General features: G+C 42.7%; 1 protein-coding gene and 1 pseudogene across 4 annotated transcripts in view; one reads left to right on the forward strand and one right to left on the reverse strand.

Moving 5' to 3' along the window:
* The window catches only part of FOXN3 (forkhead box N3), a 396925-nt gene that overhangs the window by 69763 nt on the left and 306093 nt on the right, over positions 1 to 21069 (reverse strand). The gene's annotated exons all lie outside the window — the stretch shown is intronic.
* Positions 4799 to 5388, forward strand: LOC133085788 (large ribosomal subunit protein uL6-like; annotated as a pseudogene).

The following is a 21069-nucleotide window of genomic DNA, read 5'->3' on the forward strand; positions in this document are numbered from 1 at the left end:
TGTATCTGTGCCAACCAGGGCCGAAAGAGCACATCTTTTCAGAAGTAACGTGAGCTGCCGAGAGTTATGCAAACCATCTTTCAATATTGGTTTAACAAATCCCACTTGCTCACTATCAACAAAAGTCTCTGCTCCTCTAACCTTGTTTTTCCACAGCACTGGATGAAGCAACCCCATTTCAGGGTGACAGTTCGTTAAAGTGACAGCGCACCAGCACTTAGAGTGTGTACAGGAAGATGGAAGATGAGAGTGTCGATTTCTCTGAGAGGTTGGTCTCCAGCTCCCGGCAATGATCATGTCATAAGGGCTGCTAAAGCCACTTCTGGATTTCAAAATGGCAGGACGCTGATCACTGGTGACGGGAAGCATTTGAACGGGGAGACTTTTGAAAGCCACACAGCATTTCTTTGTTGGAGGAACCCAAGAAACAATCATAGTAACAACAAAAAATAACAATAACAAACTCCCCTTCCTTTCAAAGTGTGCTGTCAAGCAAAATGATTCCTCCCCGTGTCTCCTTTACGTCTTCCTGATAGAAATTACATTCCAGGGCACCCAACACAAAGGACACTCACGCAAGCAATGTGCCTTGTAAGTGACATTCCTCTGAACCTTTAGGAGAGAGATTGATTTAAAGCTACCATGATGGCGTGTGTACATTGCTACTGCCATAATGAATCTACCTGGCATCCTGCACTCGAGATTTAAACCAAGCCTGGAAAGATGAAATCTATGGAAACAACATTAGTGGCTCTTACTTCACCCTGCAGAGGGATAGGAAACTCAGAATGAGGCTGAAAGTGCAACCTGTGGTGTCTGAGGTCATATAATAGCTGCTGATTTTATAAATTCTACCCTCTGCAACACGTGGGTCGGACGGTCAGTGAATGAACCTGTGAGCTGGAACTTCCCATCCACTTGAGGCTGGGGTGGATTTTATTTTTCAATGACACATAGTAAAACTAAATACCCTTGGGTCTTTTATTTTAAAGATGCATAAACTTATTCTTTCAAATCCCTTTCCTGAAGGTCAACACGTTCCCCTTTTTTGCTTTTTCTTTTTTAAAGTGCCTCTTCTTTCTTCCCCCCACCGGCCCCAGTAAATAAAGAAGAGTCTAAAGGCGTAAGTTAAAATGCTGTGACCCCCAAAAAACTTTCCGAAGTCAGAACCACAGACTTTAGAGTCCCTGTAGAAATCTTAGAGGTCTGGATGTGAGATTTAAGATCTAAATTCAAGTCCTGACTCTGTTACTAGCAGAGTGGCCTTGGATGGGTCACATGAAACTTCTTTCCAGGGCAGTTTATCATGTGGCAGGAGGAAGAGCTGGTATAAATGAACTCTGAAGTCTTTTGCCCTAGAACCCTTTAATTCCCATCTACTCCAATTTTCTAATGGGAACCACGTCACAGTTGGCTGTGCCTGCTCACTCCACCCTCTGTCACCAGCTCACTGTCCTCCATGTAGATCCCAGAAACCTCAGCCTAAAGACCAGAAAACCGAGGAGCCCCTCTGACGATCAAATTCCCCCTGCAAAGACCACCTATTAGCCACCGATGTGACCTCAACAGGCACAACTGAACCTCCCTGACAGACTGTAGAATCCGAGTCGAATTCCACGAGTAGAGGGCCGGGTATAAACTAGGTATGTTAGTTCCTAGGGCTGCCATAACAAAGAACCACAAACTGGGTAGCTTAAAACAACGAGGTCCAAAATCAAGGTGCTGGCAGGGCCATGCTCCCTCTGAAACTCGTAGGAGAGAATGCTTCCTTGCCTCTTCCAGTGCTGGTCACCCATCCTGGCACCCCTTGGCTTGCAGCTCCAATCTCTGCCTCCATCATCTCATGGAGTTCTTCCCGTGTGTGTCTGTGCTGTGTCTAAATTTCCCTCTTCTAATAAGGACACCAATCACAGTGGATCAGGGCCCACCCTAGTGACCTCATCTTGATTACAAGACATAAACAGATTCCATCTGCAAAGACCCTATTTCCAAATAAGGTCACATTCCCAGGTACCGAAGGGTGGGTTAGGACTTCCAACATATCTTGGGGTGGAGGGTGCAATTCAACCCCTAACGCTAGGTAGGTAAGCACACTTTGAAGTCTTAACTCAGTGCACAAATGAATGAGGGGATGACAAAAGCCCACTTTAGGTAAAGTGGAAGGAAAAACATAAGTGGAAAGACATTATGGTTCTAACGGTCATATGGGGAAAAGATGTTTATTTTCAATGGTTGGGCAGGTGAGCGCTGGTGAGGAAAGCGCTGTTCTCTCTTCAGTCCAGCCCTACGTGCTCTGTGCTATGTTCCCTGGACGTGCCCATGCTTTCACCTCTTGGCCCACCCATTGCCAGCAGTGCCACCCTACCCCCAGCTGCTGAAATCCTCCTAACTCTTGAAGCACCAGCTCAAATTTCACCAGCAGAAAGCCAAGTTACCTGCATCTGACCTTTGATAGCATTTTGTCTGCTCCTTGGTGACCCCTGAACTATGGTCATTTGTACCCTCTCTCCCTACCACTCCTTGAGAGCAGGGATCATTTCTCACTCAATCACTGCACTCACAGTAGGTGCGTGCAAATATTTGCTAAAGTAAACCAGCAGGAAGATAAGAGGCGAATGGAAAATATCTGCTGTTTTGAAAACTTCACCATGGAGAGGGACCTTTGAAACCAGGGGCTGTTAGAACCCCGTGGCTTGCTGATTCCCCCACTGAATCTCTGTGACCTCTACTACCATGCCATATTTCTTGGAAATCATAAGAAAGGCGGAAAAATAAGCCAACCAATGAAAGCAAAGAATGGGAGCTCTTTTGATGCAGAAGAGATTCTCACTGACCCTCTGAGAACTCATCTCCTTGACCAGTCATCATCTCCTGTCTACAACAGAAGAAAAGTCCCCCTTGGCCTAAGTTTCAGGCCCCCCGACACACAATTATTTGGCAAATAACTGTTGATAGGCAACTGAGAGCATGCAGCAGTGCCTACAGCACCTTTTTGTAAATATCTGGTATTACCAACAGCTTGCAGGAAGTGCAATTTTATTTTTTATAAATATTTATTTGGTTGCAACAGGTCTTAGTTGTGGCACGCAAACTCTTAGTTGCGGCACACGAACTCTTAGTTGCGGCATGCACGTGGGATCTAGTTCCCTGACCGGGGATCAAACCCGGGCCCCCTGCACTGGGAGCGTGGAGTCTTAATCACTGCACCACCGGGGAAGTCCCGGAAATGCAATTTAAGTGAATACTGTCGGCACGACAGTGGATTGAAGTTCATCAAAAGGCTTCTATCGGTGCGTGCCAATCTGCTGAGGTAAGAGCCTGTATAATGTCCCTGACACTTTGATGACCCTAACAGGTCTTTCTTCTGCTGGGAAGTACAGGAGTGATACTGAAGACCTGATATGTTTACACCTTTTTGCTCAGCCTAAATCTCTTTGTTCGGCTTCTTTTAGAATCAAGCAAGTCAAACCAGTAACTTGGTCGAACATTTTTATTCATCAAGACCTGAATTCAGGATTTTCTTTTCTTCTGGTAGTAAATTATACAGCTGCTTAAAAGTATACCTGAAAATTGACCATCTGAAGGGACTTCTGCTTCCAGGAAATGGAATAGACATACTTTTCCCTATTCTTCCCACCAAACACAACTAAAAATGATGGACATTAAATATAAGACAAACATAAGAAGACTCTGAAAGGTAGAGAGAAGAAAGCAGACCAACTAAGGACTGTATAAAAAAGGCAAGGTACAGACCAAATTAACAAAATATTAATAAATATAATTCAGGAATATTTAAATAGAATTATATACTGTGACTAAGTGGGGTTTATTCCAGGGATGGAAGACTGGTTCAGTATTCAAAAATCAATCAAAGTAATTCACCATGTCAACAGGCTATAGAAGAAAAATCATATGATCATATCAACTGATGTAGAAAAGGCATATGAAAAATACATCTAATCATGATAAAAATGCCCAGCAAACTAGGAATAGAAGGGGTCTTACCCAACTTGTCAAGAAGCATCTATTAAAAAACCCTACAGCTAACATTATGCTTAATAAGGAAAGACTGAATGCTTTCCTCCCTATGATTGAGAACAAGGCAAGGATGTCTGCTCTCACCACTCTTATTTAACATAGTGTTGGAAGTTCTAACCAGTGAAATAAGGCAAGAAAGTGAAATAAAGGCATATGGATCAAAAGGGAAGAAATAAAACTGTCTTTATTTGCAGACTGTCTACACAGAACATCCTACGGAACATACAAAAAACCTCCTAGAACTAAAATGTACATTCAGCAAGGTCTCAGAATACAAGATAAGCATACAAAATCAACTATATTCCTATATGCTAGCAATAAATGAATGGATACCAAAAATTTAAAAATAATATCATTTACAATTGTTCAAGAAAAATGAAATACTTGGGTGTAAACATAACATGTATAGGACTTATATGTTGAAAACTACAAAAATGCTCATAAAAGAAATCAAAGAAGATCTAAACAAACAGAGAGGTATACCATGTTCATGGATTAGAAGACTCAACATAGTAAAGATGTCATTTGTCCTCAAACTGATATACAGGCTTAATGCAATTCCTATCAAAACCCCAGCAAGATTCTTTTGTAGATACAGATGAGATTATATATATTATACTATAGTTTTGCAAGATGTTACCATCAGGAGAAACAGAATTTCTCTGAATTACAATTGTTTTACAGCTCTATATGAATCTACAATTATCTCACAAGGTTTAGTTAAAAATAAAAACTGTTCTTTGCTGCATCTACTATGAGAATGAAGACCATTCTCAGCAATCAGACTGCAGACATTCCAGAATATGTTGACATCACACAATTACTGTGTGAAGGGCCACACAATTACTGTGAAAGGAACCAGAAGAGCCTTTTGGAGGGACTTCAATCATATCAATGTAGAACTCAGTTTCCTTGGAAAGAAAAGAAAGAGGCTCCAGGTTGACAAATGGCGGGGATACAGAAAGAAACTGGCCACTTTTCGACTATCTGTATCACGTACAGAACATGATCAAGGGTGTTATGTTGGGTTTCCATTATAAAATGAGGTCTGTGTATGCTCATCTCCCCATCAATGTTGTTATTCAGAACAGGTCTCTTGTTGAAATCTGAAATTTCTTGGGCAAAAAATAGATGCTCCGGGTTTAGGTGAGGCCAGATATCGCTTGTTCAGTACCTCAAGCCCAGAAAGGTGAGTTAATTCTCAAAGAAAATGACACTGAAATTGCATCAAATTCAGCTGCTTTGATTCAGCAAGCCACAACAGTTGAAAACAAGAATATTAGAAAAATTTTAGATGGTATCTACATCTCTGCAGAAGGACCAGTTCGGCAGGTGATGAATAAGATTTAAGTTATCCAGCTACAGAAACAACAAGATGCCAGGTAATTCCTAAGACCTCTCTGTGATATTTTAAAGAGGCACTAAAAGCCCTGTATTGATTTTGGGGAAGACAAACAAAACCAAAAAACCCCAAAGGAACAAAACGTGACCACCCCTCCCCTTAATGTCTTCTTCTCATACTGAGAACCAGTGAAGTGCAAAAAATGACTAATAGAGTAGGATACCTTGATCACTCTATTCCTTTATCCCATTTATAATTCTTTGTAGCACTCATAACTGTACAACATTATATTATATTATATCACATTTGGTTATCTGTCCATCTGTCTGTCCTATTTGTCTGTCTTACTTCCCCCACTGAAATGGAAGCTCCACGTGGGCAGGACCTCTGTCTTGTTCACACTCTAGCACATTCTATAAGAACTAAAAAAAAGTTGCTGAATGACTATGGGGAACTCAAGTCATATGCCTTTTTTAGATAGAGCATTTCCAACTGCCTAACTTCCCCCAGATCCCTTCTCCCGTAAGCAGCTGCTCTTCAGCATTATCCACCAGCAGGACCATCTCTTAAATCAGTTTCACTGAACCTTTAGTCTTCAGCTCCACTCTCGACCCTTCCCAAGTCCCCACCTTCTGTACTCACAGCGCCAGAACAGCCCAGTCTTGGGAATCATTTCCAGGGGTCAATTTCAATCTAGGGTGCTGGAACTTCCTTTGAGGCATGTGGCTTTAGGCAGTATCAACGGTCACTCTGTTTACCTGGTCCATACAGCCAGAACATGCCCCCTAATCCCAGCCCTGTTTCTTGATCGGATCAATTTGATGTACCTCTAATTTAATTTGCACCCAGATCCTGGGGATGTCTGGAACTAATCTGATGATCTTTAAACTATTATGTTTTCCATGTATGTCTCAGCTGCCAGTATCATATAGGGGGACTTTAATGTGAAATAATAACTTTAATTGCCAGTGGCTTCTAACTTCTTACCATATTCCTCATTATTACAGTGCTGGGAACAGACAAGTGTTTGGCAGCCTAGGGGACACACAGCCATTGCCGCCAGCCAGACAGTGGCTTTAGGGGTCAGCTGGGCAGTCCTTCGATTACACAGAGAACTACAGGATGTTTTATTTTGTCTGTTCTATTCAGAGATATATCCCAAGCACCTAGTGTGCAGTGGGTGCTCAATAAGTGGCTGTGGGTTGAATGAATACACCAAAATCTTGGGAATCTCTAAGTTAGAGTACAGCGGCATTTCTTAGCTTAAAACCTGATAATGAACATCAATAACATGGCATTTACTGAACTACATCTAGAATGTGAGTGAAACGTATCCATTTCTAAATGGTTTGGGGGGAGGGAATTATAAATTAAAATTCTTGCTATTGGAAGAGTTCTAGCTTACTACCCTTGCTGCCATGGAAATGACAAATAGACAACATAATTACAGACTGCCAGTAATTAACATACACCCAGCTAGAGCAAACATGAAAATTTAAAATGAACAATTATATACTAAAAAAGAGACTGCGAATGATCCACTGGGGGAAAAGGCAGAAATCTATGAATGAGACGGTGTTAAACAGTCAGCTGTAATTCACTCTACTTTCCTCCTCCCTAAGAGCTTTTCCAGCCAGACGCAGTGACTTTTTCCTGTCAAGCCAGTGGAACCAGAGCGCTGAATTGGTATCTCCAAGCAGGCAATTTTCCTAGTTGTAAATAACCAGCAGCTTTGTCGGAATCAATTAGGAGGCTCCCACCTCTTCTCGATGAGTCTTATTTCACCCTATCCATCTTCCTTCGTTAATTTCTTAAGTTGGGTTTAAGGGATGCAGAGAGAAAGATTATTTGTTTTGATCTCTCAGACTTCTTGGGGGAGGCAAGGTGAGGAGCAGAGTTTTCAGATCTTTCTCACTAAGAATTCAAGTAGAATACTTTCAAATCACTCTCCCTTTTCAAGGCCCGAAAACTGGATGGGCATTGAAACTACACGGGCATTATGTACTATGTCTAGCAACAGAGTCTTAAAGCCTGTAAGAAAATGATGGTCACAAGACAAATGAAATCAATGTAGGTGCAAATAAACTTTTATTGCAAAGACGCAGATGGTCTGCAAAAGTCACAGTCTCATATAACATGGTCATCTCATGAATCAATTGTTTAGTCTTAGCCCTTGGCCCTACTGTCACTCGTTGGGTTTATGGTGATGGCAATAATAGTCCTGATCAGAACAATGACACTAATACTAGAAGCTGTCAATTACTGAAAACCTGTCATGTGCTCGATACTTTACCATGTTCTTTCTATTGCTCAAAACAGCCTGGCAACATCAGTATTATTATTCCCATATTACAGAAGAGGAAACTGTGGTCCAGAGAGGTTTGCATGGCTTGCAAATTCTGGAGCCAAGAAGATTTGAACCCAGGTCAATGTCTAGAGAACTAGTTGATCCCAAAGATAATCTTGTCCCACGATGTCATGTTCTCTCTTTTGTTCAACCAGCAAAAACTGGTCAAGCCCCACTATTGGGCAGGTATTCCCCCTACTAAGTCTGAGGCTTGTTGAGGAACTCGGCATGACCTCACCTCAACAACAATGGGGAGGAAGAAAGGGACCAGTTAAACCAAGTCAGCCTCCGCAGCTGACGCGGGGACTTTTCCCGGGTACCCGGACTTCTCAGTAAACATCCATCAGATCTCTCCCCCGGCTAAAATATTCCTAACTGTAGAATTGACTGGCACTTGGATCATTACCTCTTTGGAAAATGAGGTGCAGTAAGAAAAAGAAAAATTCAATGGAAAAAAAAAAGAGCAGCGGGCACAAGGAGGAAACATACAGAAAAAAATACAAGTGGCCTTCAACCTCACTCAATTAAGGAAATGAACCAACAAAACGCCACTTTGCAACCCTATCTGTAGAATGTCCAAGACCAGAGGATACTTTAATCCAGCCACACAGTGAAAAACTCCAGAGTCCCAAAAAAGGATAGCTGTATATGCATTGATACAGAAAGATCTTTATGATCAGAATAATGCATATGGTATGTCCCCGTCTGCATAAATGTGCACACATACTCAGGTGTGTAAAGGCATCGGCTATCAAACGACACGTAACAAACTGATCGTGCCGGTTACCTCTGGGGAGGGAGACTAGAGCTGTATTTCTTTGACAGGAGGATGACAGTTTTCACTATATATCTTTTTGTACTTTATGATTTTTTTTTTACAACATAGTAAAAAGAAAGGGAGAAACAAAGCGGAGTGGTGAAGAGCAGGCAGCGACTCGCCTGGGGTCTCATGGATGGTCAGTGGCTGGGCCTGGCCCCCAGAGCTCTTTCCATGGCAGCAGCATCTATATAGACAGTTTGATTCTCTACACCTCACTCAATACTCGCCACCCACAATGATCACTCTTGGAGAAACTGCACCAACCTCCCCGGCTCCATGATTTTGTTAGTTAGCACTGACTGATAAGCCACAGTTTTCCAATTAGCGCCATCCCCCATATTACAGACAATGGAATCCTTTGAGCGATGAGTAGGGGATGACACTGGCTGGACCAGTCAGAACTCTATCCCTGTGACACTCTCTACTCAAAGGGATGCCCTATGGCTTGAAGTCCAACTAAAACATTTACATGGATTTTAGGTTTCTATATAGAAAGTTCATGCTGAGGTTAAGTCCTCATGATGTGCACAAATATTACTCAATACGGATTATTCCCAGCAAATTTTCCACTTCAGGCCAACGTGTAACCAGCCACTTCCCTATTAACCACCTACTGTCCTCCCTACATACCCATGAGGCATCGGCTGTCAGCTTGTAGAGATAAAGCCCAAACCTAGCACCATGGTTGGCTCTGCATTTTGGAGTCAGCCAGAAAAAGTGACATGACATCAGGTGACACATTGTCCTTCCAGCCTCAGTTTCCCCATCTATAAAGTGGAGACATCAGTGTCTAAGGGAAGAACCAGAAAGTCTGCTGGTTCTGTGGAAACAGTAACTGGAGCTACTCATACTGTTGATTGCTTTCGCCCAGCTAAGCAATAGGCAGTTGACTATAAATTGCTTTTGGGGGTTCCCTTCAGAAACCCAAGCTCTGGAATATGCATTCAGATTCCTGCAGAAGTGTGGGGGGCATCACTGAAGGCTGCATGAGGAGTCAGGGTCGCCGTCCTTCTCACAAAAATACACAAACACAGCCCTACTGCAGGTGTCAGGTCCATTCACACCGAGCCTCTTTCTCTGGAGCTGCGCCTTCCCTCGCCCACGGGGAGAGCCCCTGGTTGCCATGATTCACGTCATGAGACGGCTCTCCTGGACCAGCTGACTGGACTGGGGGGGGGGGTTGTCACATGACTACAATTGTTCCAATCAGAATTCCCATTGCTCCTGGGAACTGGGAACTGAGACCAAAAGATGGCTGGTCCACCTGGGCTGCTCTCGTCTACAGAGGATATTTAGCTTGAAAGCTACCGATGACCACTGACCACTTCATACACAATGTTAGAGAAAACACAGAGGACGCACAGAAAGCAGCAGCGAGGAGGCGAGTGCTGCCTGCATTCTTGGCAGCCGTCTGGTTCCCAGTCCTGGTGCCTCCCAGCTACAAGCCTGGCCTTGGGGTCCTGAGACCCTTGGTACTGCCTCCAATAGGTCTCTATCTTTATATATTTCTTCCTGAGCTAGCTGCTTTCTGTTACTTGCAACCAAAAGAGGCCTAAGACATTCCTAATTCCATCTTTGCAGATCCCAATCAGCATTTCAGAACAGCCTGCAGATGGCACTTTCCATTCTGAGACAAAGAATTATTATTCTAAAAGTGCTGAATTTGTGCTATTACCTTTATTTTGCCTGATTGCATTACTCAAACAGAAAGAGCTATGAAGAATAATAACAATAAAGATACCATTAAAGTAAAATATTTGACACTCATAAGATTAAAAGCTGAATACAGTAATCTTCTCATAATCGTTGCAGGATATGCAGCACTTAATCAACAATTACACTGGGAAAATGCCTGAGACGTGATGCTTAAGTAGCAGGGAAAAGCAAAGGAGAAAGTCAGGAAATCACCATAAAAAGAGAAGGGGGTATTATCCGATCTAAGTACTGCATGTATTATTGTAAGAGTTCTACCTTTTCCTATCAATGCTATATAAAAAAATAATAATAAAAAACAATCCAAGAATACACACCCTGAACCAAAACACTGTAGTGAAAGAGCTATTTTTAAAAACCACTTAACAGTATTCACGTAGTGGTGGCACAGTCCATTAATCAGGGTGCTTGCGTGTGTGTGTTTTCTAATAGCTTTATTGAGGTATGATTTACACTTTCTCTATACAAGAGTTTCTTCAACCAGTCTTGCCCCCTGATGGGAGAGAGAAATGAAATGGTCCAAGCTGGAAACCAGAACCTGGTGGGGCAAGAAGCTGGGGTGAGGCCAATTCAGAAACAGGAGGAGACAAACCCTCCCTCCTAGGAGGTTGGGGGTTCACATCCCCGAAGAGTCATACAAGTGATTGTGAGGAAGTATGTATGTATTTTCATATACAGAACATTGTTTTTAAAAGGCAAAGTACAGATGCCATGTCAAAATATCTCACGACCAAGAGGAAACCTCTGAGCCACCTTGGGAAATGAGTAGCCATTTAAGACACCTGCAATCTCTTTGGGCTAAGTCAGATTTCTACAACATGGGTTTTATTTTTAATGTTCTTTTTAAAGAGCTGATTCTTCATTCAGGATGCATACAATGAAAGCGGCACAAATACCCACACTGTATTATAAATAGCCTCTGTTAAGGAGGGCTGGGAGTATCGCAACATATTTTAACCCAGATATAGTTTTGACAACCCCTGTATGTTCCTTCATAACCTCTAAGCATCAGCCTTGCTGTGTTATTTTATAAGAATACATCCTTGATGGCTGCAGCGATAGACAATGAGGCCATATTATGACTCCATGAACACATAATAACGCTGCCCTTTTCTTTTCTGAGAGGGTTTATTTTCCTTCTTCTACAGGTAAATGCAGTAAACCTGACATCATGGAATGCAACTGAAGTAGTAAATGATCAATGTCAACCACAATAATAGTGCTTCAAAAAATTACCTCAACAATCCTACTTTTGCCATTTTCCATGACCTATGGAGGTGAGGGAGCGCCACGAATGGGCTCCTGCAACGCTGAGGGAGGAATCTAAACATAGCCGTGTCTGCCTTGCATCCGCCAATGGACCCATGTGAGCGCTCTCCCTGACATGCCTCAGTTCACATAAGAGCTCTCCTAAGTCCATCTCGCAGGAGAATGAAAACAGTAAAAAGCTATATTCAGCCCTGGCTACACAAGAAAATCTCTCTGCACTGATGCTAACAGAGATGCTCAGAGAAAAAAGTTACAACAAACCAACCTGCAAGATCCAACTCATTGTCAACTAGTAGAGACATGCAGTTAATCTTCCCACCAAGTATCTGGAAATCCTATTTGTACAGAATTGAGGCAAAATCACCCTGAGAAACCAAGCAAAATGAAATCAAGTTTCAGCAAAAGACAAAATATTTTCTTAGGCAGAAACATATCATATTGGTACTCGTCTTTCCCGACCTTAAATCTGACGTTATAATACAAAGGCAACCCAAGGCAAGGTCCCCAAATAATCCAGGAGTCTTGAAATATTTTCCCTTGTCTACCCCATACCTACAAATGCCATCTGCAAGTCCTTCTACGAGTCCTGTCTTCAGGAAGCAAAGACACACAGGAATCTGCCTATGGCCAAATATGTTCAGAGTTCACCGACCAACTGTCATGAAAATCTTATCAAGTGTGAAGGGTATGAAAAGGCAAATTTACTAGACTTGTTTTAGGTTTGTTGTCTGATTTCCCATTAGGCTCTGGGCATGTGCTAATAGGTAAGCTGACATATACATACACAAAAAGAAATCTGCCCTTCAGGATATGATGTGTGTAAGAATTTCACTTCAAAGGAGACCATAGAGAAAAACACTTACCTTGTCTTCTTATAGCTACAAGAGTGAAGACTCCCCAGACTTAACTTTCTCCTTAAGATTATAGAAAAGGGAAACACACAAAAAGTTCAGATCAGGGCATGTGAAAACCCAGTTATCCTTCACACACATACAAAAATGTGTCAGAACGGCTTCCGGAGAGGGCTTTTGGCATGGATGATCAAATGTTAAAAACCAGAGGGGCCCTTCCGAATCGTCTAAGTCCAACTTCCTGACTTCAGGTAGGAAGTCAGGAATCACTGAAGCACGTGCTTCCTAAATGAGCATGTGTGTGCTCATTTCCTTTAACTCATATTAACCGAGCACCTACCATATGCCAAGTACTGTTCTAAATGCTGGGAATACAGCAATGAACAAAGAAGAAAGTCCCGGCCTTAAGGAGCTGATATTCTAGGAGTGTGATGAGAAGATGGAAAATAATCAAGACTTATATTGTCAGGTGGATGGAAGTGCTATGGGATACACAGTAGGGGTTGCTGAATGAATTTCACAGATGGGCAAACTGAAGCTTCAAAAGTTGCAAAGCTAGTTTGAATTCAAAGCCGCAGCAGAACTGGATAACCTAAGTTCTGGGCTTTTTATGTTTTTATGCAGCAAAGGAATACCAAAACGCTAAAAAATACAAAGGAAAAATTAAGTGTAATGAACACGCATCCTATTTTTGGAAGCACATGCAAAAGATACACAGGTGGGCATCGGTCACGTTCTTCCTGTTTCCGTCTTTAGGATGCTGCACTGATCTATCGACTGAGAGCTGACAATCTTCACCCTGCAACTCGAAATATCAAAGAAGTGTTCTGGGGCATAAAATACTCCAGGGCAAGAAATGTTTTCTTGTTTGAAAGCAAGAAACAATATTCACTACAGGTTTCTCATTTCAAAATTTTTTGGGCTTTTAGTGCTTGAAAAAGGCGCTGGAAGGAAAAAAAAGAAAGACGGAGAGAAACAGGAGCTTGGCTTTTCTCATCCCCGTCTCTTTAACTGGATATTTCTTGTGGTATACATTTTTCCCCCATTTGGAGCTCCACAGCCTCAAGATTATAAATCACTTGTGAAATAAAGTAAAGAAGACTGTTTCATCCACCAGGGCCCTCATTTTGAAAAGCAGTTCCGTGAGAAAGAAGAAATTTTCAGGTAAAAGAGACATAATAGAATGCTTCAAAATTCACATTTCTCCCTCCTTCTCCCCCAAAAGTGGAGCTTTTCCCCGTGTGTGCTCTGTAAGTGGCCTGGTTAAACACACATGTGCACGCCCACACACACACACATACACACACACACACAAACTGTGGAGGACACCAGCAGGGAAGGGGGCCCCCTGAGACACATGGTAAGCAGCAAGGGGACAGAGCCCCACCTGCCCTACCCACTCCGCATGCTGCAAGCCTACAGGCGCCCTCTCTGAGCGCTCAGGATCAGAGCGCGAATTCCAGCAGGCCAATGACTTACAAATTTGATTTAAAAAATGATCATTTTGGGGGTGTGGTGGCGGAGCGATGGCTAAAGGGTATGGGCTTTTTTTTTTTTTGTGAGGTGATAAGAATATTCTGAAATTAATGGTGGTGGTGATTGCACACCTCTGTGACTATACTAAAAACCAGTGAATTGTATGGTATGTGAATTACACCTGAATAAAACTGTTACCAAAAAAAAAGGTCAACATTTTCATCAACCCCAAAATATCAAGTCTTTCTCATTACATTACCCTAATGGTAAGAGGCCACCGCTGAGAGCTGCTGTTCACATTTTAATTGTTTTACATCTTTAAATTAAAAGATATACTTTCCCAGGGCATGATTTCCTCCAGGCCTGGGTGTCTGCACTGCAGCAGATCAGAGGCCCATGAGGAACATACCCCAGGGCTGAGGTCTTTTACCCTGAAACGGTGGGTTTCACATATTCCTATGTTCAGTGTTCTGAAGGCCCCAATGAAGGGCAATTAGAGAGAGTGGGGAGAATCTTGGCTTAGTCCCTATCTCTTTTCTCACGTTGTTTGGGGAATGCAGCTGCATAGCTGAAGAAAAGAGAAGGCAGTACATGGTTGAAAAAGTTCAAATCTGGATTACTGAGAAAATCAAATTAAATGAATAATAACTCCTCTCCCAATTCATCCCTCCAATTTCAGGGTGTAGAATATAGGGAGAGACTTTATTTCCTTCCTTCCTTCCACTCATCAAATATCCATCCACCCAACTGTCCATCCATCCATCCACCCATCCTTTATCAAGAGTCTCCTGTGCAAAAACAGAGATACAAATAAAATAACTTCTGTAAATTGCAAAGTGTATATAGAACTTAAGTATGATTATTGTAATCAAACCTGAAGGATATCCTTTTTACCTCTTTGCCCTCATATCCACGCCTGGGAACTAAGAAAACTTTGATGAGTAAAACCAAAAAAACTGGGTTATTAGTGGAGCTTTATAGAATCCAGGAGAGCTAGGAGAGGCCAGAGAAGAATTACTAGAAGATGTCAAATTAGATCGTACTTCCAGGTTCAATTAAACAGACAATTCAGTAAGTTTATACCTTAGGCTTGAATTATGTTAAGGAGAGAGAAAAAGTTGTACAGTTCAAGGCCTCTGCTAAGAGTTTACGGTAGACAGCCATGTCTGACTGCCTCTGCTACCAGCACCCTGGGCAAACTGCCATCATCCTCATCTGGATTATGACAGTAGCCTCTTAACTGAATTCCACTTCCACGGTCCCCGCCACTTGCCCAGCTATTCTGTCCTCCACTCTCCAGGGTGATCTTTTGTTTGTTTGTTTGTTCTATAGTTTTTTTAAAAACTTTTAATTTTATATTGGCGTATAGCCGATTAACAATGTTGTGATAGTTTCAGGTGCACAGCAAAGCGACTCAGCCATACATATACGTGTAGCCATTCTCCCCCAAACTCCCTTCCAATCCAGGCTGCCACATAACATGGAACAGAGTTCCCTGTGCTATACAGTAGGTCCTTGCTGGTTATCCATTTTAAATACAGCAGTGTGTACACGTCAATCCCAAACTCCCTAACTTTTTTTTTTAATTGGGGTATAGTTGTTTTACAATGTTGTGTTAGTTTCTGCTGTACAGAGAAGTGAATCGGCTATACATATACATATATCCCCTCTTTTTTGGATTTCCTTCCCATTTAGGTCACCACAGAGTACTGAGAAGACTTCCCTGTGCTATAAAGTAGGTTCTCACGTGGAGTCTAGAAAAATGGTTCAGATGAACCTATGTGCAAAGCAGAAATAGAGACACAGGTGTAGAGAACCAACGTATGGACACCAAGTGGGGAAAGGGGGGTGGGATGAACTGGGAGATTGGGATTGACATATATCCAGGGTGATCTTTATAAAAAGTGTACCAGATTAAGTCTTGCCCCTCCTCAAAACCCTCCAACAGTTTCTCATCATAATTAGAATAAAACCCCAGTCTCTATTTCATGATTTATGATGATCTGGCCTCTGCTTGCCACTCCCAATTCCTTTCCTACCACCTTTTGTCTTGTTCATACCTCTCCAGCTACATTGATATTGCTGTTCTTTCAACAAGCCATGTTTGTTCCTGCCACAGGGCCTTTGCACTTGCCCTCTGCCTAAAAAGCTCTTCTCCTACATGGTGACATGACTGGTACCTTCTCATCGTTTTGGTTCCTACATCAATTCTTCAGAAAGGCCTTTCCTGGCTACCTTCCCTAAAATAGCACCCTAAGACCACCACTCTACCCTTGCCTTGCTTTATTCTTCTTTATGGCAAGTATCCCCACCTGAGATCACACTGCATATTCATTTCTCTATTTGTTTGCTTTCTGTCTTCCCACTAAAATATATATGTCACAGGGTAGAGACCTTAGTACTTATTCACTGCTGGTTTCCTGAGGTTCTAAGACTGTCACTAACATACAATAGGCATTTTATAAATATGCAAATAGATGATTCTGAGCTTAGTTCTACCCTCCACACTTCTGCATTTTAGTATTGTTTTGCTTTTCGTCAACAGAAGCAAATGATCTATAATCAGTGTCTAGAACAATTTTATAACTGCATTATTAATATTTTTCCCATCCCCATCTTCTCCCTTTCCTGATGGCTGGTTTTAATCAAAGGCAGCTTTCAGCTGATATGGGCCTAAGACCCTGAAAATGTAGCAACCGTTGTATTTACAGATATGATGCCCATGGGGAAGAAAGTCAAAGCTGAAACCCTAAGCATGTATCTATGTACAGCGCGCTATGTGAAACTTGTGGAAAACTGCCTGCTTTCACCTGTTGGGGAATTGATTGAAGTACGAAATCTACTCTACCCAGAGGAATAAAATTAAAACTTCCTTAACTGTAGAAATCATTTTGGTTTGAAGTAAAATGAAAAGGCAAAAACTTCAATTAAGTAAATCTCAAGAGCGAATAATCCAAGAAACCGGTGAATTTTTTAAAAAGCCATTCTAATGGTTTAAACAGCTTATTCAAGTGGTCTACTTTAAAATGCCAGGAATTCAACCTCTTGATTTAAGAGCTCTGGAATTCAAGTGCTTCAAATTGAGAAAATAATACACAAGTAAATGGTCGTAATTTCTTCTTTGCGCTTCCTGGCATTATATCCTCCAGATATACAGCTCTGTGCACGGTCATCTCCCCTAAGTGCCTCGCATCTCTCACGGGAAAGTGGAAGCCAGGACAAACACCACCTTGCTTGAATACTGAACACCATTCCTTAGTCGAAATTATAAAGCTCTTGCCTTAAAATTACAAACAAGCGATAAAATAAATATTTCAGGGGCTCATTTAAATGAGCCCCTTGGGAGTCTGGACTCAACAGATGGGCTGTATTCTCAAAAGCTTGCCACGGTGGAGAGGAAGGTAACTAGAAATTCCTGTGGACCCACACGGTGTATTTATAGAAGACCTGGAGCGGTCAAGGCCTCTGTTGCTGTCTTCCCTGTCACTGCTCCATCCTCCTTTCCCAAGCCCTTTCCCCTTTCATCTGACAGCGTCTTCACTTAGTTGGAATCACAGACACAGAGCTCCTCAGCCGAGTAATTCTTAGAACAGCGGCTGTCAGGTAAGGAGAATTTATTTACAAGCACTGCAGCCTTTGAAATGCTAGGAGAGCCACTCAACGATGCAGACAATAAATACTTTCCAGTACGGATCTATCCAAACAGATGCTGCATTCTAGAAATGAAACAGTAATTTCCCAATGTTTCACGTAGACAGAGTCATCCTGCAAGTGGGACAATTACTACACCATTCATCGGGAAAGCATTCAGCAAGCACCTACTATCCGCCAGGGACTGTGGCTGTGGAGAAAGGTCTCACAGCCCCTGAATAAGATGCTTGGGAGAAACACACGATGGTACAACGCCATAAAGGCCCAGAGGTGTGCGGCGCTACAGCAGGAACTTGGATAAAATCCGACAGCTGCCGAGGAGGGGCAGACTAATTCGGAAGTCAGCCAACTACAGCCAGCCCATGGGCCAAATTTGTCTGTTTCTGTATGGATGCCCTATGAGCTGACGATGGCTTATATATTTTTTAATTATTGAAAAAAAATGAATACTTTGTGACATGAATATTATATGAAATTCAAATTTCAGTGTCCGTAAATAAAACTTTTACAGGACACAGCCAGAGTTTAGAAGCTGTAAAACCTAACTGTGTGATCTGCAGAGTTTACAATATTTACTATCTGCTCTTTATAGAAAAAGTGAGTCGACTCCTCCAGTCCATTGGACTAATGCAACTGAGCAGGACTGATTTAAAAGATATAAATGTATAACTAACTCCAGTGTACTGTGTGATGGTTAGCAATGAGATACTTTTGAGAGAATCCACAAAGACATCTGTTAGTTACAATGTAAAACAGCCTTTGATGTCTCCTAGACCAATGCTCACATTCTGCAGGTGAGGAACTGGACCCCAAGAAGTCAAGTTACTCTGCCAGGTCCATAGGCAACGGCACAGTCAAGAAGAAAGTGTCCTTGCTGTCCCCAAACTCATATATGTCCCATCCTGCTAACTGAAAGAAAAAAACAAAAGATCTTTACTGAGAACTATCTAAAAAAAATAAAATTAGGCTTTGAAAGGGCTAGATTTATATTTTTCCTAACTAAGCGCCCCTACTTGAGAACCTCCTTAGAACGCACCACCTCCTCCTTCACTAACCTCTGATCTTCTTCCCACTACACTCTCCACTTCCCAGATGCTTCCTGCAGCCCGGTCACACCTGATGAAGGCACGGTCCCGGAATACGTCCTAGGCCATCCAACCTCACTCACAAAACCACCCCTTCTGCCTGGGATCCTTTTCTTAGTTGTCTGATCCATCAGGTCCCTTAATTCTCATGCTTTGGGGGTCCCCAAGCTTTCCAAGGCCTACAAAAATGAGACCTGAAAAGCAAACTCACTGCAAAAGCACCTTGTAAATTTAGAGAAAAAAAACCCAACTCATTTAAACGTCTCTAAAAATAACATCATACTAACCAGTCAAGAGCATAGTTTATATATAATGATATTTAATGTGGGAGGAGGTAGGTGCACCTTGTTAGTTTAGTAGAATAGAGGGGGCTGACTTGAGCTAACCAAACACTTAAGATGCCCTGCTGTCCTTCTATATAAAGACCCCACCCAACTGCCATGCCCTTTATGAAATGTTTCTTCATTTTCAAGTTATTTTCTTTGTGTTCTAATAGAATGTGCTATTTTCGATCCATAAAATCATTTCTAGGCACAAATAATAGAACATACCTACAGAATACTACTGATATGCTATGAGAAGCACGAAGTCGTCTGAATATATGGCCTTTGACCTTGAAGCATTTACAAACGAGGGGACAGAAGTCATAAAACAACTCAAAGGCATAAAGTAGCTTTGTGACACACTAGCTAAGAAGTCAGACAGGTTTGGTTGAAAGTGTCGGGGAAACATCCTTTGGAAGCACTGTATGTTGAACGGCAACCATTTACTGAGTTTCTACTAGGCGTCATTTACACGCTTAGTCATTTGAATCGTCTCCTTTACTCTTTGTAACAACCTCACAAAGTAGTGATCCTTATACCCACTTAGCAGATGAGGAAATGGAGGTTAAGCAACTTGACAAAGGACACTCAGCTATTAACCAGGTGAACTCCAAGCCAAATCCAGGCTACAGAGCCTAGGATTCCTTTTATTACATGAGCTCCTCAAACTGGGTCATCTGCTACCACCCACACTCCACCCCTGACGAGTGATGGTATTTGAAAAGCCAAGATGAAAATGATACATTTTACCTGAGCCTCCATTTTACATGCAACTTTAGGGAGAGTTAAAAGTAAACAAAAACACTGTTACGTGACTAAATACACAGATACAGCATGAACAGAATATAAAATTTGCAGAGGTTTTCCATTAAAGAAATGGAAAATACAGCAGTGAATGTATTGCCCCAAAGCGTGGGGAGGTTTAGGACTGTGGAAACCACCTGATTTACCTGACGAGGGCAGTCGCTTTATGGAGAGACGGGCGACAAGGTCAGGCAGAGCTTGGAAGGGGGCTGTCAAGGGCACTGAGTGTCTGTGTCTTGTCTCCGCATGGGTCTTGGTGGGCCGTGCCAGCGAGAAGAGCGTGCCGCAGTGCGTCGGGCACCTGGGTCACCGCAGTTCAGCTATAAATGGCTTCGCTGCTGCCCCCGCTTGTCAGTGCTCATCGAGGCATAACGCGAGATGGCCCAGGCCTGGGGGGACCAAAAACGGAGGGCACACGCGTGTGCAGGCATCCTCTAGCCTTACTCTCGGAAGGGTTCATGGCCATTGTGGAAAAGGGCCTGCGGCAGGAACCTGACATTCACGCTAGGGCTTGAAGGTTCTGGAAGAGTGACTCCAAGGAGCTCCCCAGGGAGCGCTGCCCAGGGCTGCTACATGCTTGTGCTGCCTCGGGGTGGAGAGACGGTTCCAGTTTTCATCACTGCATTAGGCCTGGTCCCTCCTGTTGGCCCTGAAATGCTGTCCACGGGGGAGATCAAATGGTTCTTTCCCATGAAATAGACTGGGCTGCAGAAATCTCAACTGAGAGCACAGAAAAGATCAGATCTTATTTCACTCCCAGAGTCGTTTCTTAAGGTAAAAGTCTGGCTGGTGGGAGCTAATGCCTTCGGGCTGGAGCACCCAGAAACATGCCAAATTACCAGAAGGGAACCACAATTCAACCTTGTTCCAAATGAAAGATAAACAGACATGTCTGTCAAGATCCTTCCTTATAAATCTTTTGCCTCCTCTTCCCTCTTTCCAGTTTCTCCGTTCCCTCTCATTAGCCATCATGGTGTTTTCTGAGTCCCTCATTGCCTTCTTGAAATCCTCTAGGATTTCCTCATTCTCCAGCCCTCATTCAAGACTCCAGCTGTATCCCTGAGGAAGTCCCTTATCCTCTCCAAGTCTCCATTCCCTCATCTGTATGTGTCCCAGAGGCTGTGCAAGACTCTATGGCAATGGGCCACACAAAGCCCTGGGCACCAGGGCTACCCACACCAGACTCAATGATGGTCAATTTCCTTCATCCGTCAAGAGCGGCCCCAGGACCCAGCTTGTTTGGGTGGAAATCCCAGCTTTGTCACAGAAGAACTGCATGCACCTGAATAGCTAATTCCAATTATGAAACTTGTGCTCTGGTCTCGCCATCTGTCAAAACAGGTCATAACA

This window comes from Eubalaena glacialis, chromosome 2 (genome assembly GCF_028564815.1).
Source record: "Eubalaena glacialis isolate mEubGla1 chromosome 2, mEubGla1.1.hap2.+ XY, whole genome shotgun sequence".
Lineage (NCBI taxonomy): Eukaryota > Metazoa > Chordata > Mammalia > Artiodactyla > Balaenidae > Eubalaena > Eubalaena glacialis.